The sequence below is a fragment of the Littorina saxatilis genome, linkage group LG14 (assembly GCF_037325665.1).
Source record: "Littorina saxatilis isolate snail1 linkage group LG14, US_GU_Lsax_2.0, whole genome shotgun sequence".
Lineage (NCBI taxonomy): Eukaryota > Metazoa > Mollusca > Gastropoda > Littorinimorpha > Littorinidae > Littorina > Littorina saxatilis.
In genome coordinates this window covers 28914575-28922701 of record NC_090258.1, presented here as the reverse complement: position 1 = coordinate 28922701, position 8127 = coordinate 28914575, and the positions used below count along the sequence as shown (strand labels likewise).

General features: G+C 43.5%; 1 long non-coding RNA gene across 1 annotated transcript in view; it reads right to left on the bottom strand.

Annotated features, from left to right (window-relative positions):
• Positions 1-517: 517 nt before the first annotated feature.
• LOC138947507 (uncharacterized) overlaps positions 518-8127 on the bottom strand; it is a 10065-nt gene continuing 2455 nt past the window's right edge. The window contains exon 2 of the long non-coding RNA XR_011449687.1: positions 518-1904. This is a non-coding gene — a long non-coding RNA (uncharacterized lncRNA). The remainder of the gene's footprint in view (positions 1905-8127) is intronic.

Below are 8127 nucleotides of genomic sequence, written 5' to 3'. Positions count from 1 at the left end.
ATCCCTTGGGAAGGTTTGCCGCTCAATAAAAGCAAGAGAATTCACTCTTTCACAACAGCACAAGACTGACAGAATTATTTCCGAACGTAGGCCTAGTATACTGAAATCAGTACGGATCGACACACACACACAGACACAGACACAGACACACACACACACACACACACACACACACACGACACACACACACACAGAGACACACACAGAGACACACACACACACACACTCACACACACACTCACATACACACACACACACACCAAAACATAACATAATTGAATACAACTCCGACAGTCACACACACGCGCACACGCACGAAACACACACATACTCGCACAAAAACGCTCTCTCACACACACACACACACACACACACACACACACACACACACACACACACACACAACAAAACAAAACAGACAAAAAGAAGCTGAAAGACAAAGTCATTGCTTCACATAACAAATTTCAACAGAAATCAAAAACAAATAAACACAGTGAAGAAAGCACAGCCAACACGGTTATTTTCCATGTGCCTTTTTGGCCCTTTATTTATCCAAACGTTGGCAAGTTAGTATCAAACGCTTTGCATACTTGGGATTGATTGAAATGTCACGTCGAAATGACACACACTAATAAGTAATACAACTATGTCCAACCGTATGCAGATGATCTCGATGCATTTGGCAGTCCTTTAAATATCAAGGTATGCTGAACACTACCGAAGAAAATCGGGAAATTCCTTTCTAGTTTTTAATGTACCCAAAAACCTTGGTGCGTCGAAATTCTCCACCATTCATTTTGTTGTTGTTGCTAAGTAAATATATTTGTGTGTGACATAAAAAAAAGTATGCTAAAGGTAAATGAGGACGAAAAGAAAAGATGACTCTGTATCTGCGTTGTTTTATCAACTGTTTTTATCGTTTGCATTTGACGTCGGATGAAAGCAGTATTCTCATAACTCTCTTTATACTTCTATCTATAAATGGACTGAAACAGCCCCAGTAGAATTTGAAAGGAAAAACTAAATACCGAAAACTTTTACAACAACGCTTAACAAATTCAATTTCAGGACAAATTCCGATTGAAGTTAAGAAAGAAACATACAAAAGAACACAACACAACTCCATTACCTACATGCCTTTTTAATTATCAGCTTATTTCCTACTCATGAAATGTCTTGCAATATCTTTTAAAATGCACAATATTTCTCATGTCTTGATACGTTGAAATCTAAACTTAAAGCCACAAAAAAAAGAAGATATTTGTAATTGTTCAATACGTGCTTGATGTTTTCATTATATTCTTTCACATAAAACATCTCATAAAGTGGATCAAAACGGGGTTTGAAATAGAAAGTTTCAAGTAAAGAATTGTGTAAGAAGACGAAGTTCTGAAATCATTACAACGCACACCAACCAGCATTATCATAAGACAACATGTCACCAGAGACATAGATACTATACATGTCTCTGATGTAACAATCACCTGATATTCCTTCTTTTCAGAATATTTTGAGACGCAGAAGAAACGAAGCGATTTAAAAAAAAAAAGGGATGTTGGCTGCTACGATATTAGAGTGAAAACATATCACACCAAAAATTGGTTAAAAACGTCCTTGTTTTGACCAAATCTGAAAAATGTTCGTTTGAAAAATGTAAAACAGCAAATAGAGATCAAATTCAAAAACTCCCAGCACACAACTCCATTACACGAAACTTTTCAGCCAATGAGAAAAGAGCTAGAGGAGGTCATCGAGGACGTCATTTCCGGTGCGCGTGGCTTGTACGCATGTGTAAGCCATGAAGTCATCTTCCGGTGACCCACACACGTGGTACATGGCGCGATGACCTCTGATCTCGCGACAGCAAAGGTCACGGCACTCGGAACTGTCGGAGCAGATTTGACCTGGAACAGAAGAGAGAGGAAACCATATCTTTAGATGTGATTATGAAACAGTAATAATGACCATGAAAGACGAACAACAGAGGAGGAAGAGCCAAACTCTAATGGGACTCAGCCGGATCACAACAGCTGTTGTATTTGTAAAGTGTGACCCCCCCCCCCCCCCCAAAAAAAAAAAAAAAAAAAAAAGAAGAAGAAGAAGAAAAACTGAAGCCACCCGCTAAAACTCCTCAATTTGTAAAGCGAATTACTTAATATTTGGTGTACATTGGTGTGAGACTTGGGTTAATACGATCACAAAGTTTTAAGTCTGTATATTAAATTGTCTGACTTTTGTGCTGTTTCGAACAAAATCCACATTCGGGGATTGACTTCGGTTTGGGAGTTTATTAGCATTTTAGAGGGTGGCATTTTTGGAGGTCATATACTTAAATGAGCACACACATGCAAAACTCAATATACTCTAAACTGGAGTGTTCCATTTTGAACACATTTTCTTTAACCAGTGTTGAACACAATGAGACATAGTACAAAATTCTACTAGCAAAAGTAGCACACATGGTAAACACCAGAGTTCAAATGAACTGAAATTTAGAGTGTAGTTCACACCAAGAGTTGACTTATTCCACAATGACTGGGAATGTATCACCTTTTGCCGTTAATGTTTAACAGTAATCACCGCAATATATTTTCTTGTTCTCGCCAAACAACGCACGCAGCCGACAACCTCATCGCTGAACAGGAAACCATTAAAGGGAGGTAAATCACACGATGGATGACGTATCCAATACATTTTCCGCCTCCATCGTAAAAGATGCATAGCCAAGACTGCTAGAGTGTGATCATGTAATCATTGTAATGGCTAGTTTTGGAAGAATTACGAGGTGAAAGTTTGTGGTAGTGGCTGTAGTTTCTTATTAACTTGAAAGTTATTATCAGCATGGCTTTAGCTAGCAGCTGTGCAGCAATGAATTACAATGAGAAGAGGTGGATCAAATTTGAAGGTGGGATTTTTGTGGTTAAGGCGACCAAGAGGGCGATGACTTAGGCCAAACCAAAATGTGTGTTGGTTTAGGGTAACATGACCACACACAAAAAGGATCAGTAGGTCGGTATGGGTCGCAAAATTTGCCAGAGGTTTAAAAAAAAAAATTTGTTTTGAGAAATGAAAAAAAAGTGTTAGGGTCGGCGGAAAAAAATAGGGTCGGCCGGGTTACCCTAAACCAGCATGTTTTTTTGTTTGGCCTCACATTATAGATGCCTTTCTTCACGCCTAAACTCCGGGATGTTCCCCCAAGACAAGATTGTTTAAATTTGTAAGGGAGATCAAGATATTTTGTTAACAAAATTTGAAGAAACTATAATTGGAAAAGACATGAGCGTTTTAGAATCCCCACCCTTAAACCTACCAGACGCGGCAGGGATTCGAACTCGCGACCTTCCGCACGGGAGGTCGAGGCCGGCGTCTTGTCCACTTGGCCACTGCGCCCGTCGGTACGGTCGAGCAAGCTGAAAGTTGTTTTACTGGAACCTAGAATCTTCCATGTTGGTCGAATGTGGGAACATAGCTCATGTATTAAGTCTAGTAAGATTCGAAAAGTTGATGATTTGATGGGCTCAATATATAGTCCAGTGGATACGTTGCCCGCCTGCCAAACGAAAGGTTGTGGGTTCGAATCCCGGCCGCGCCTCGTGAGGTTAAGGGTAGAGATTTGTTCCGATCTCCCAGGTAAACTTATGTGCAGACCTGCGAGTGCCTTATTCTTTTTCGTGTGTACACGCAAGTACAAGACCAAGTGCGGACGGAAAAGATCCTATAATCCATGTCAGAGTGCGGTGGGTTATAGAAACACGAAAATACCAAGCATGCATCTCCCGAAAACGGCGTATGGCTGCCTAAATGGCGGGGTACAAACGGCCATACACGTAAAAACCCTGGGAGTTTCAGCCCATGAACGACGACGAAGAAGAAGTTGATGACTTCGTTCTCGTAAATTGAAAATCCCACGTGATCCTTCCCAGATTAGTGAGGTGGTATAGGTGGTGCATGCAGTAATCCCAGCGAAGCTGGAGGTATCCCGTGAACGCTATACTGTAATCGACTTGAGAAATGTGCATACCGAATAATACATGATAAAGAAGGATTCTTTGTGCCCGGCTACGTGCTACAGTTGGAGATGGAAGTTCACCAAAAATTGGGACCATACTAACAAAAATACGGTGGGTGCAATAGTCGCCCCCATTTTTTCAGCAAATGCCACCCAAGGCCGTTTTGGACGGGTAGAAATTCCGTAGTTTCCAAGTCTATGGATAAAGCTCGCGTAAGAAGAATACGTCACGGTCGAAAGCCTTTGACGTCAATTAATGCATCATGACGTCATGCCTCCCTGTAGTCTTTCTCTTTCGCGCAGTGTGTGTGTTTGTGTTCATTTTGTGCACATGTGTTAGTGTTACTGTGTGTGTGTATGTGTTTATGTGTGTGTGTTTGTGTGTGTATGTGTCTGTGTGTGTGTGTGCGCGCGCACGCGTGCATGAGTCTGTACTCGTATGTGTGTGTGTGTATTTGTGTGTGTGAGTGTGTGTATGTGTGTGTGTGTGTGTGTGTGTGTGTGTGTGTGTCAGTGTGTGTGTGTGTGCGTGTTCGTGTGTGTGTGTGTTTGAGAGAGAGAGAGAGAGAGAGAGAGAGAGAGAGAGAGAGAGAGAGAGAGAGAGAGAGGTTTGTCTTTCGCTGGGGTATGCAGTGCCTTGGGCGTTGCACATCTACTTAATTTAGTTTATGGGAAGAAACAATTATGCTTCCATCTTCATCTACTGGAGTCTGGAAAGCGAAAGGTCAAAGAACGCGGAAGTAAACTTATCCCAGCGAAGCTGGAGGTATCCTGTGAACGCTATACTGTAATCGACTTGAGAAATGTGCATACCGAATAATACATGATAAAGAAGGATTCTTTGTGCCCGGCTACGTGCTACAGGTGGAGATGGAAGTTCACCAAAAATTGGGACCATACTAACAAAAATACGGTGGGTGCAATAGTCGCCCCCATTTTTTCAGCAAACGCCACCCAAGGCCGTTTTGGACGGGTAGAAATTCCGTAGTTTCCAAGTCTATGGATAAAGCTCGCGTAAGAAGAATACGTCACGGTCGAAAGTCTTTGACGTCAATTAATGCATCATGACGTCATGCCTCCCTGAAGTCTTTCTCTCTCGCGCAGTGTGTGTGTTTGTGTTCATTTTGTGCACATGTGTTAGTGTTACTGTTTGTGTGTGTGTGTGTGTGTGTGTGTGTGTGTGTGTGTGTGTGCGCGCGAACGCGTGCATGAGTCTGTACTCGTATGTGTGTGGTGTGTGTGCGTGTGCATTTGTGTATGTGTGTGTGTGTGTGTGTGTGTGTGTGTGTGTGTGCGCACGCGTGCATGAGTCTGTACTCGTGTGTGTGTAAATGTGTGTGTGGGTATAAGTGTATGTGTGTGCGTGTATGTGTGTTTGTTTGTAAAGGTGTGTATGTCCGTCTGTCCATATGTGCGTATGGGTGTGTGTTTTGTGTGTATGAAGTTTTTTGTGAGAGTGAGTGCGTGTTAGTGAGTGTGTGTATGTGTGTGTGTGTGACTTGGGGTGTGTGTGTGTGTGTGTGTGTGTGTGTGTGGGTGTGTGTGTGTGTGTGGGTGTGTGTGTGTGTTTGAGAGAGAGAGAGAGAGAGAGAGAGAGAGAGAGAGTGTGTGTGTGAATGTGTGTGTGCATGAGTTTGTGTGTATGTTTGTGTGTGTATGAGTGTGTATATGTGTTTGTTTGTAAAGGTGTGTGTGTCCGACTGTCTATGTGCGTATTTGTTTGTGCGTATGTACAGTGTGTGTGTGTGTGTGTGTGTGTGTGTGTGTGTGTGTGTGTGTGTGTGTGTGTGTGTGTGTCTGTTTGTATAAGAGAGAAAGAGAGAGAGAAAGAGAGAGAGAAAGAGAGAGAGAGTGGGTGGGTGTGTGTATGTGTGTGTGTGCGTAAGTGTATGTGTGTGTGTATGTGTGTTTGTTTGTAAAGGTGTTTATGTCCGTCTGTCTATATGTGCGTATGGGGGTGTGTTTTGTGTGTATGAAGTGTGTGTGAGAGAGTGAGTGAGTGCGTGTGAGTGAGTGTGTATGTGTGTACGTGTGTGACTTGGGGTGTGTGTGTGTGTGTGTGTGTGTGTGCGTGTGTGTGTGTGTGTGTGTGTGTGTGTGTGTGTGTGTGTGTGTGTTCGTGTGTGTGTGTGTTTGAGAGAGAGAAAGAGAGAGAGTAAGAGAGAGGTTTGTCTTTCGCTGGGGTATGCAGTGCCTTGGCGTTGCACATCTACTTAATTTCATCCCAGCGAAGCTGGAGGTATCCCGTGAACGCTATACTGTAATCGATTTGAGAAATGTGCATACCGAATAATACATGATAAAGAAGGATTCTTTGTGCCCGGCTACGTGCTACAGTTGGAGATGGAAGTTCACCAAAAAGTGGGACCATACTAACAAAAATACGGTGGGTGCAATAGTCGCCCCCATTTTTTCAGCAAACGCCACCCAAGGCCGCTTTGGACGGGTAGAAATTCCGTAGTTTCCAAGTCTATGGATAAAGCTCGCGTAAGAAGAATACGTCACGGTCGAAAGTCTTTGACGTCAATTAATGCATCATGACGTCATGTCTCCCTGTAGTCTTTCTCTCTCGCGCAGTGTGTGTGTTTGTGTTCATTTTGTGCACATGTGTTAGTGTTACTGTTTGTGTGTGTGTGTGTGTGTGCGCACGCGTGCATTAGTCTGTACTCGTGTGTGTGTAAGTGTGTGTGTGGGCATAAGTGTATGTGTGTGCGTGTATGTGTGTTTGTTTGTAAAGGTGGGTATGTCCGTCTGTCCATATGTGCGTATGGGTGTGTGTTTTGTGTGTATGAAGTTTTTTGTGAGAGAGTGAATGAGTGCGTGTGAGTGAGTGTGTGTATGTGTGTGTGTGTGACTTGGGGTGTGTGTGTGTGTGTGTGTGTGTGTGTGTGTGTGTGTGTGTTTGAGAGAGAGAGAGATCGAGAGAGAGAGTGTGTGTGAATGTGTGTGTGTGCATGAGTTTGTGTGTGTATGAGTGTGTATATGTGTTTGTTTGTAAAGGTGTGTGTGTCCGACTGTCTATGTGCGTATTTGTTTGTTTGTTTGCTTCACGCCCAGCCGACCACGAAGGGCCATATCAGGGCGGTGCTGCTTTGACATATAACGTGCGCCACACACAAGACAGAAGTCGCAGCACAGGCTTCATGTCTCACCCAGTCACATTATTCTGACACCGTACCAACCAGTCCTAGCACTAACCCCATAATGCCAGACGCCAGGCGGAGCAGCCACTAGATTGCCAATTTTAAAGTCTTAGGTATGACCCGGCCGGGGTTCGAACCCACGACCTCCCGATCACGGGGCGGACGCCTTACCACTAGGCCAACCGTGCCGGTCTATGTGCGTATAAGTGTGTGTTTTGTGTGTATGAGATTTGTGTGAGTCAATGTGTGTGTGTGTGTGTGTGTCTGTGGGTGTGTGCGTGCGTACATGCGTGCGTATGTACATGTGGGTGTGTGTGTGTGTGTGTGTGTGTGGGTGTGTGTCTGTTTGTATAAGAGAGAAAGAGAGAAAGAAAGAGAGAGAGAGAGAGAGTGGGTGGATGGGTGTGTGTTTGCGCATGTGCGTATGTGTGTGTGTATGTGTGTTTGTTTGTAAAGGTGTGTTAAAATGTCCGTCTGTCTATATGTGCGTGTGGGGGTGTGTTGTGTGTGTGTGAGAGAGTGAGTGAGTGCGTGTGTAGGCCTATGTGTGTACATGTGTAACTTGGGATGTGTGTGTGTGTGTGTGTTCGTGTGTGTGTGTTTGAGAGAGAGAGAGAGAGACAGAGAGAGAGAGAGAGACAGAGAGAGAGAGAGAGAGAGAGAGGTTTGTCTTTCGCTGGGGTATGCAGTGCCTTGGCGTTGCACATCTACTTAATTTTTTAAATAATCGTGTCAGAGAGAGAGGCAGACAGAGAGAGAAAGAGAAACAAACAGACCAACACAGAGAGAGAAAGAGAAACAAACAGACCAACACAGAGACAGAAAGAGAAACAAACAGACCAACACAGAGACAGAAAGAGAAACAAACAGACCAACACAGAGACAGAAAGAGAAACAAACAGACCAACACAGAGACAGAAAGAGAAACAAACAGACCAACACAGGGACAGAAAGAGAAACAAACTGACCGACACA